We start from the raw sequence: 10,627 nt of genomic DNA, 5'->3' as shown, positions 1-10,627 counted from the left end.
GTGTGTGTGTGTGTGTGTGTGTGTGTGTGTGTGTGTGTGTGTGTGAGTGAAATTTACCATCCATGAAAGACCTTATGACTAGTATTTGGGGAACTTAGACTGTCAGAAAAATGCCTCTTTAAGCCACTCATCTTATGAGTGCACATAGGTGACAACTGTTTCCTCAAAGGATTTATGCTATTCTGAAAAGAAATTTTTGAAGTCGAGGTAAATTTTTAAAAGAATTCTTACCAATTGAATTAGTCACTTGTGAATTATTTACCTTTGCTTGAGAATCATGTGTATTGGATAAACAGCTGGGGAGGCCGTAGTTAATTGAGACTTGTGGAATTCTGTGTTTGGTGAAGGCAGCAGCCTGGAGAAGGTAAATTAAAAAACTAAAAATCTGGGGCTTTGAATGGGGATTTTAGTCAAAATGTGACTAGGCACTGTGAAAGTTTTTTGTTTTTTAAGTAAAGTTCTGGAATTTAACTGAGTTTGATGACTGTGTGAAAGCTTGTTGTTAAAAAGGTTTTTGGGGGGTTAACATTTAACATCTTATGTAAAAACTTCGCCTAAAAGACACCAGCCCAAAAGTTGGCTTTTAGGTAAAAATAATTTGTACTTATCAAAGTTCTACATGGGGGGGAAAAAGTAGAAATGAGTTTATTCTTCATTCTGCTGGTAGTATGGTGAATAACATGAAAAAAAATAGGTTCAAGTGCTGTAAATGCGCATTGGAATGTAAAATAATTGAATAGCTGCAAAGTGAAAACGGTCGTGTAAAATTAAGGATTAAGGATCTCTTTGAACAAAAGCTTAATGGCAGTAACTGAAAAGGGGGCAAAAGAGAAGATCCTGTTAACCTAGTTCTTTCCCTTTTTCTTAAACATTAGAAACTCATTTGCGGCAGTGAGGCTGAGATCAAGTCTGAGATTGGTGCAGAGTTTAGGCTGGGGTCAGGAGAAGGGCCAGGGTTGATGTGTGAGTTTGTTTTGATGCTCTTTTCTATAAATGCCTGTATCGGGAATTTAATTCTATAGAGTTTTTGGCCTATGGGATTATATATTGATGAAGCTGACTTACATAGCTGTTCAAAATTAATGTTTTTCTATTTTCCAGCCAATCGTAATAGCCCACTAAATATAATTTGCTAGCATTACCAGTGTAATATATCCTAGAAACCCAACTTTTCCTGGAGTATCAAAAAAAAAACAAAACAACAACAGAGTTTTCTATCCGGTGTTATTTGGGCTGAAAATTTCACTAGATGTGTAATGTTTTTATAATGCTTTGCATTCTCAAGCAAATGGTACTTTAAATTAAAGAAGTAAATTAATATAGGGTAAGCTGATTTGGATCAGAAGCCCAAGAACAGGGAAGAAATAAATCAGGGGAAACAGAAACCAGATTTTATGACAGTTTTCAACAGATTGAAAAAACTAGTTAAAAAGGCTTCATAGGAAAACCCACAGTTGATGTTTGATTGGCTTTTTAAAAACAATTAACTGTGTCAAAATTTAAAACCAAGACAGATATCCACCATCATAAAAGAAAATGTTTCTAACGGTGGCTTAAGCAAAAATATAATTAAGAAAGTAAATCTTGCCCAAAGCCACATATGATATATTCCAAAGCCAGATGTCACATTTTTTCTGATTATGTTGTGTTGTGGATAATCTGATATTTTTGTACATTTCATTTAGCCCAGATGACCAAGGGTTGGTTGGCTTTGTGAAAGGATATAGGGTTCATAAAGTTTGGCCAGATTTAAAGAAGCAGGCTCAGGCTTTAAGAAGGCGCCAGTCTCATACACAAACTGAGAAGTTTGAAATGTAATCAAATAAATGACTGAAGGAAACAGGAGTGGCTCAAAAAGGAGGATCTGAGGCAGATTACCAAGGACAGGTACAAAGAAATAATAAAAGCTTGCCAGGGCTATGATCAGGGAAGAAGGAAATGGGATACATCTTGACATGAAAGGAAAAAGGCACGAAAAGAAAAAATACCCTCCAATACCTCAGCAACAGGAAGAGAGTGATGAAACTTTACCTCCATCTTGATTGGGGTTAGATACCTCATTGTAGGTATCATCAAAAAGTCACAAGATTTTTTTATTACATACAAAAATTAACCTTGGGGGGGGAGGATGGATAAAGTGCATTATGAGTAGCTATAGTTGTGTATATGAGAATGTAAAGCTTGAAATTGACAAAGATAAATTTAAAAAATAGAGGGGCACCCCCTGCAATTTCAGTTGAGTTATTGAAAAGGGAGGGCTATGTTATAAAATGTTGAAACTCTTAACTAAATTGATTTCTGGACTGACTACAGATATGAATGAGTCAAACAGAACGTTTATTGGTGGTGTACTCTTTACACATCCTGAGGTGGATACCAAAGGTTAGGGGCACGGGTCCCTGCCCAGAATGAGGATTATGAGAATTTTAAAGGAGCTATATACATATGCAAGGATAAACAGTTATCAGACAGCTGGGAAGTGCCAAATTCATGGTATGAAGGAGAAAGAGACTGGAGAATTGGGGACCTAGTCTTCATAGGGATAGTAGAGTTTGACCCTGGCCTCAAAGGATGGTTAACATGAGTATGGAGGAAAGGAAGTAGGGGAGGTGAAAGGGAGAGGCCATTCATCCATCCATCCCTTCATTCAGCGGATTTGTTTGGAACCTCTGCTGTGTGCTAGACACTGTTCTCCGAACCTGGAATAGAGTGGAAAATAAGATAAGGTTTCTGCCCTTATGGAATTTACATTCTAGTGGGAGAAGACAGAAGGGCAGTAAACAAGTAAACGCTACATGGAAAATCTGATGTCAGAGAGTGATGTCTTGTGAAGATAGTAATGAACAGAGTAGAGGAAATTTTACAGTGTTCTTTTATAGCCCCACTTATTCTGTGAATAACCTATTTTGCCTGTGATATCCTGGTGGATAATGTTAATGATTTAACTTATTTATTTGCAGTCCAAATCGATTTGAATAGACGTCTACACATTAATTGACTTCATCTTTAACCAATTTTTAAAAAGAAACCTACGTAATATTTTGTAGATTGAAGCATGCACGCTTTGAGTTTTTAACTCCTTGTTAACAATTTGTATGCAATTCTTCTGTTATTTGCTAAGAACCTCATGTTTTTACAGTGAGGTTAATGTCATTCTTTACAGTTTACTTAGAGTTGTATGTATTGGGCTGTATACTTAGGTAAGATTCTCCATTAAGAACGATAATCACAATAGTGCTATAAAGTGAAGCTAAACTCCAAGGACAGTTTGTTTTGATGGTACCTTGTATGAGAGCGCACAAAACAAAAGATGTACAGAAACTACAAGTAAGCTCTTCAGCTCAGTTACCAGAAAATGGGGTCAAGGGTGACACCCCCTCCAGGCCTCATCCACATGGTGCAGGAATCCGATGGTAAATTTGGGCTGTGTTGCGCTCTGTGTGGTTAATCATTCTCCTTACAGATTGATAGGGGAGTTAGTGGTCTCACCGGAAATATTATTTTAAACTTAGGATTTTTACTGTTTTTCTACAAGTAGTAGACCTGATACAAAAGTGTCAGTTCTGAAATGGGGAAGTCTGGACTCTGTAGCTGTCTGACTGCCAGGTTTTACTGTTGTTGTTGACAAGATGTCCTTTGTAGTGTCAGCTAAAAATTTCTTAGTGACTCGTTCATGTTTTTGGACACATTTATGAAGTACTTCTCAAGCATTTTTAAAGAAATGTGTTCTCTCACTCTCCATTCTTTCTGTAGTTTTAAACTTAAAAAAAAAAATTATAGGTGGAACTGCGGTAAAGGATTTTCAAAAAGGATTTATATTAAGTGTATGTGCCTATAGAACCACATCTTGAAAATTTTTCTGTATGCACCTAACCAGTTTTCATCTACAATACATTCTGACACGCTTGGAATAAGCTTATGGAAAATAAAATAATTTTCATAGGAAGTGGGAGATTCTTTAACATTTCCTTGATTTCCTTCTAAACTAGATACTCCATTTAGAAAAGAACTAATTGTAGTGATAAATGCTAGGGGTCTGTGATGTGTGTGATCAAAGCTAATGTGACGTGTACTCTTCAAACATGTGGGAAGGACAGTAGAAATCAAATTTGTTTTAATGTCTGGGTGATAGGTGGGCTAAACTTCAGTTTACAGAAAAATATAAATATAAATTGTAATGGTATATGGCAAGGTAATTAATATTAAATATCTCCATTCTTCCGCTTAAAATTAATAGGGAAAGTCATGTGTAGAGACATATACTGCTCATTGTTTAACTGCTCAAAAAATATAACTCATATCTTAGGATAGTGCCTAGCTGAGTTCACTTTTGACAAATGTTTGCTGAGTAAATTGAATTCTCATGGCACGAACCCGTGTCCCCTGCATCGGCAGGCGGACTCTCAACCACTGCGCCACCAGAGAAGCCCAATAGTTACTTTTGATGGTGGTTGCATTCCCTCTCTAGCTTAGAGCACTGATTTTTGAGCGTTGAGTTGAAGCCTGCAGGTGGTTGCCTTCCAGCCTTGGGCACCCGGCTTGTTTAAGCTTTATGCTCACTCTGGGACCTGGACCCTGACCTCACCTCCAGCCTGCCTGACCCTGGGGCTGACCTGACCTCATCTTTTCTGAAATGGCAGGTGGTGGTTTCTTACAATTTCTTCCCTTCCTGAGCAGCTGAGCTATGTCCTCTTCTGGTCACTTCTCAGAATGCTCAAGTGTCCCCAGTCTGGCCTATTTTGTAGTGGGTTCCTCTTGTTCTTTTTGTTTGTTGTTTTCTTGGAGGAGAAGCACATTTCTCAGGAAAAATAGTTCTTGACTTTGTTTTATAAATTGTACATGGTATATAAAGCATGGTATTATTTCTTCTTCCTTCTCAGCTTTAGCTGATAATCTTATATTCACTTGTAAATTAACTGGTAAGAATGATATTTTGATGCTACAAGACAACTAAAAACTAACAAAGACTCTTTTTTGGAGGCAATCAGGAAATTAGAACATGGAGTGTGTATTAGATGATACTTAAGAATTATAACTATGAAGTTTTTATCTATATTAATGGTATTATGGTTATGTTAAAAAATTCTCATCTGTTAAAGATACATATGGAAGTATTTCCAGGCAAAATGAAATGATGCCTATTATTTGTTTTTAAAAACTTCAGGATAGGCACAGACACACACAAATGGGAAATGAAACAATATTGACAAATTTTTGATAATTGTTGAGGGTACATCGGGGTTTGTTACTATTTTCTGTACCTTTGTGTGTATTTGTAAATATACATAATAGTTAACACACATTACCAATCATAACTGTAGAGGACGAAATTTGATACAGTAAAATTATGTGGTTGGACGTTTGACCTAATTGACCAATCAGAAACTCTCCCCTGTGCATTTTCTGTAAGTTCTGCATTTAGTAAAAAAATAATTTTTAAATAGGGATAACTTTGTAGAAATATGGTCACAAGGTTAAAACTCTTAACTCTGAGATCTTATAAATAATACACCTGTAATTTATAAGTTGTTTTCACGTATTTTGTCTTTTATCCTCTGAACAGGACATGAATTACCTGTTTCACAGATGAGGAAACTAAGACCTTAGAGAGACTAATTTATCCAAATCCCAAAGCAAGTAAGAAGTGGCAGCGGACCTGGAGCCGAGACCTTCTGACTCATTCTCAGGTGCCCATTCTGTTATGTACACATACTTAAAAGCACTCTTTTTTGTGGTGTTAAAAACCAGAGGTTTTCTTACATTTTAGTGTCAGGACACTTTTGCATTCTTAAAAATTACTGGAACCCCAAAGATCTTTTGTTTATGTGGACTATATCTGTCAATATTTAGCATATTAGAAATTAAAACTGAGAAATGCTTAAAACACTTATTCACTTAAAAGTAACGAACACATGGAAGGTTAACGTAAATAACATATTTTAATGAAAAAGGTATTCCAAAACAAAAAATGTAGTGAGACTCTCTCTAATGCATTGCTACATAGAAGATAGCTGGATTTTCATAACTGCTTTTATATTGTCCGTTGTGACATGTTGCTTTGTTTGAAGTACATGAAGAAACCCCCGCTATACACAGATACAGAGTAGCAAAAGGGTGGGGTATTTTAGTGTCTTTTTCACATAATTGTGAACATTCTTCGATATATCAAAACTCAGCAAGTGGCCGATTCTTAAGGGTTAGTTGCAGCGTTGAATCTGAAACCTTATCCATGAATTTTTTGTACTCTGTAATGTAAAAATCTATTGGTCCACCTTGCACTTCAGATGGATCTTTGACCTGTGTGTGATTTTATAACATCATACATTGGTCATTTGAAAAATAACAGTTGACTGAGTGTTGACACATTTGATTACACAGTATTTAGCAAATCACATTCATTAATATGACCATGAATCTCATCCAAAAAGTCTTTAGGAAGTGGGAAGCAATCAAGATTTTGGTATGCAGTTCAAGTTTTCCAAAATTCTGGTTTTTTCTTGAAAGCTCAAATTTTATCATCAGCAACAGATATTGTTAGTTTCTTTCCTTGAAGCACCAGACTCACTTTATTTCCTTTAGAGAAAATACCAGGTACCTAAGTCTAAATAATTGTATATAACAGTAAGTTGTCTGCCAGTCGTTCTAAAAGAATGGGGTCTGTTACTTTTGCTAAAAGCAAAGATGGTGTTCTCTGGACAAAGTGTATAATTTAGCTCACAGCTCAGCTGCGTAAATGCTTTTCCTCAAGACGGCCTATGTATTAGGTATGTAGAAATGCTTTTCCTCAAGACGGCCTATGTGTTAGGTATGTAGAAATGCTTTTTCTACATGTTTGGTATGATGAAATGCTCACATTTCATCACACAGATTATTAAAAAGACCACGTCCTCAGGAGTGAGATTCAATAAAATTAATAACTTTTACTGTTTTATCAAAGGCATCTGTGAAACGGGCTTTTTCAAAGTGATCGATAGTGAAGGGTATGATTACCACCGGTGAAGTTTTGTGCCCTTGCCGTGATTCACGCTGAAGTGCCAGCAGTTTTGCCCTCCATTGCTTTTGTACCATCAGAGGAGATACCAGCATGGTCGTTTCAGGGTAAATCAAGAGATTCGTAAAGTTATTTAATACTTTGAGTAATTCGGCAGCCCTCGTATCTGTTGCCAAGCATACACATAAAAGAAGCCCTGCAATGATTAGTTGGCATGGATACTGGAATAATAAAAACAAAACTAAGTCCACCCATGTCTGCAGATTTGTCCACTTATAAAGCAAAAGTGCAGTGCTAAGGAGAGGTATTAACTTGTAGATATTAACATTTAATTTGATGAGCTGCTGCATCGTTGGAAGTGCCATTGCTGTGATCTCTTTTACGGCCCCTTCGTCCAGCAGACACTCAGTAGTGTCAGCGGGGCAAAGCTTTCTTAGTTTCTCAGCTATCCTGTGCACCGCTCCAACCCGTGCATTCTGATCATTTACTTTTATGATGCTTTTTCATTTCTAATTTGAAAACAGTCTTTTGCTTCTGAAGAGCTCATCATGTCAAACTTTAAAACATTCCATTTCTTTTTCTTTAAACCCTCAATGAATTCATTGGAGGATAATGAGGTAGTGGAGATGATAGCCGATATAACCAAAGATTGCCCTTGCTAGGAACATAGAGGTACTGAGCACACACTGAAATTTTCTGAAAACATGCATATTTATACCTTAAACTTATACCTTAGAACATTCTAAACACAAGAATATACAAGCATATGTTTCCTTAGCTGTCAGAATGATACATTATCATCGCACACTATGTATTCTCTGGATTCACTGTTGTGAAAAAGGCAGGTAACATCTCTGTATTACTAAAAGGAGTTTTGACATCGTGGATCCCCTGAAAAGGTCTCGGGGACCTCACCCCGGGGCATCTCTGAATCACACTTTGAAAATGCTGATGTAAACTGGTGCTCTGTCCTAACATATTCTTAGAGGAGTCTAACATAGATATCTGTATCAATAAAGTAATGTTTCCATCTTAGCCGATTAATTTGTCAGCAAGAGGGAAATACGTTAGTGTGTGGGACGAGCCGTGTGGTCCGGAGATCGTAGTGGTGGAAGGTGGTGTAACCTCAGAGAGTGGTGGGTGAAGGGTAGACAGAGGGTGGAGTTGGTAAAAAGCGCTTTACGACTTAATGAAAAATGAGCATTTGTTCTCTCTGTATTTTTTTTTTAAGCTAAAAAAGCACTGGGTCTACATATATACGTCCATACTCATTTGTATCTATGCTCAAAATCAGGATACTCAGCCATGTTTCTCCTTGAGTGACAGCAGGGGAGAGATGCTAGCACACCTGAGAGGAAAACAGGTGTTCACGGCCATTGTCTGTTTCTTCCAACCAGGGAGGCTGTGAATGGAGCAGACGTTAGTGATGACGGGCGGCGCTGCAGGCAGAACTGGGCTGTGGGCAGAGATGGAGATGAATGATGGGGGGCAGAGGAAGACTGTGGGGTGAACACAGGGAGAACGGGGCCCAGGGACATACAGAGGTGGATGCAGCTGGAGTCGTGGAGATGAACGTATATTTGAAAGATTTCCATCAAAATACAGTTAAAATAACTATTGAAATAACCGTACTGGGTAGTCTGACTTCGAACGTCTTACCAGTGTTCAAGTTCTATTATTATAACCTGTGCAGGAGAAAACAGCAGTGCCGTGAATTTGGTGTGCTGCTGGTAAGTCTCTAAGCTTCGGTTACAGGCATCAGTATGTGAAAATATTGACTGGGCCAGGTTTGGGGCGGCAAATTCAAGAATGACATTTTAATATTTAATTTTTTACTAACAGGCAATTATGATTAAAGGAGACAGAAGAATTTAGTTCAGATAGATATCATTCATCAGTTTGTTATGGATGTGGTGCTCGTTTCCAGAAGGGATTTGAGATGGCAGAAGGAAGGATCAAAGTCAGTAATCAAGAGCAAACGTGATTCTGAGTCATGTTTTTTTCCCTTGTGTTTTATCTACTGGTGACGTTTATTTTAATAGGGTCATATCGTTGAGGTGCTGTAACTGTAAAGTAATTAAACCGGGCTCTGTTAACTCTGCAGGAGACATATAATCTTGTCACTTTCTAGTTGCATATGTGTAAGTACAGTATACATTTGTAATGGGAGTGCTTGGGCAGGAGAATCATAGGGCACACAAAATATCTTTTTAAATTCAGTACTGCTTTCAGCTGTAGTTAACAGAAAGCCATGGGCAGAAGCTTAAACCATAAGCTATTTATTATTATGCAGTTCACAGAAGTTCAGAGGTAGGTGGTCTCAGGAGGTCCAGCTGCTCAGCAGTGGCCTCAGGGCCCCAGGTTCTCTGCCGTCTTTCGCATGTTCCCTTACTGCCACCAGGTCACAAAATGGCTGCCTCAGCTCTAGGCATCACATCCCCTTTCAAGGCAAGAAGGAGGAAGTAGAGCAAGCAGTCCCTATTCCTGTGCTTGCCTGACAGAGAACAAAATCTTTCCCAGAAGCTTCCATCCAGTTTTTTGCCGAAGTCTCTTTTGCTTGAACTCTTTCACACAAGACCGCCTCCCCTCACAGGAGATACTGGGCAAATGAGTGTAGGTACAAGGGGAATGGGTACCAGGTTTGGTGTAACGCACATCGTGTATCAATTCTTAGGCTTAGACACATTGCTTGCTGCCCAGGAAAAACTGGGACTCAGCCATTAGAGGGGAGGAAATGTCTCTTAGGTAGCTGGCTGTGTGTCTGTCACAAATATGCAGAAAGGAAAGCACAGAGTATTCAGTAGCTCAATACATCGACTTTCCTTTAGTTCGGAGACTATTTTATGTGTTTCCTTCTGTCTTACACGTTCCCTTTTCTTTCTTATTTTAGTGGAAGGTTACACAGACCTGAATCCCAGCTGGTCGTAGAGCTAATTTAGAGACGATTAGGTCTCAGCTTCCTCAACTGTGAAATAAGAATATTGTATTAGATAATCTCTGAGGTACCTTCTGCTTTAAACATTCTTATCTCTTCTTTTGTTCCTGTCTTTTGAGATCATTTCACATTTCTATCTTTTTAATCAAAAAAAGTGGACGGGGGAATTCCCTGGAGGTCCAGTGCTTAGGACTCTGCACTCCCACTGCTGGGGGCCCAGGATTGATCCCTGGTTGGGGAACTAAGATCCCACAAGCCACACGGTGTGGCCAAAAGGAAAAAGAAAAAAAAGTGGACAGGATTAGAGAGAGGATATAGAAGTGTTTGGTGTTTTATGGTCATCTTGATAGCTGGGCAGTGTCTCTAATAAAGATCTTGATGGTATAGAAGGTTGAAGCTTAAAATTAGGTTTTGGCTTTTTGGCAGTTAGGTAATATGATATTATTTATGCCCCAAATTTCCACTGAAAGTGGAAAACTAATAGCATTTTTATTTTAATAGGGGAACATATACATATACGTGTAATATATGTATATACATATACGTGTAATCTGTAGTCTGTAATCAAAATAGCCTCAGAACTGTGTTCTGAGAAAATGCCATCTGACCCGGCAGGGGAAGGACTTGAAGCACTGTAGGTTGAAACCTGGTAGGACACCGCCTTTTGTTTGTGGGGCATTTGTTCTTATTTGTTAACAGTG

The 10,627-nt window shown here is 38.1% G+C and overlaps 1 protein-coding gene across 1 annotated transcript in view; it reads left to right on the top strand.

Annotated features, from left to right (window-relative positions):
- Positions 1-10,627, top strand: part of DUSP16 (dual specificity phosphatase 16) — an 82,970-nt gene that overhangs the window by 595 nt on the left and 71,748 nt on the right. The window contains exon 2 of the mRNA XM_024733149.1: positions 5,564-5,687. The gene's annotated coding sequence lies outside the window, so the exon portion shown is untranslated. The remainder of the gene's footprint in view (positions 1-5,563; positions 5,688-10,627) is intronic.

This window comes from Neophocaena asiaeorientalis, unplaced genomic scaffold, assembly GCF_003031525.2.
Source record: "Neophocaena asiaeorientalis asiaeorientalis breed wild unplaced genomic scaffold, Neophocaena_asiaeorientalis_V1.1 scaffold150, whole genome shotgun sequence".
NCBI classification, from domain to species: Eukaryota; Metazoa; Chordata; class Mammalia; order Artiodactyla; family Phocoenidae; genus Neophocaena; species Neophocaena asiaeorientalis.
This window is presented reverse-complemented; position numbering and strand designations above follow the sequence as displayed.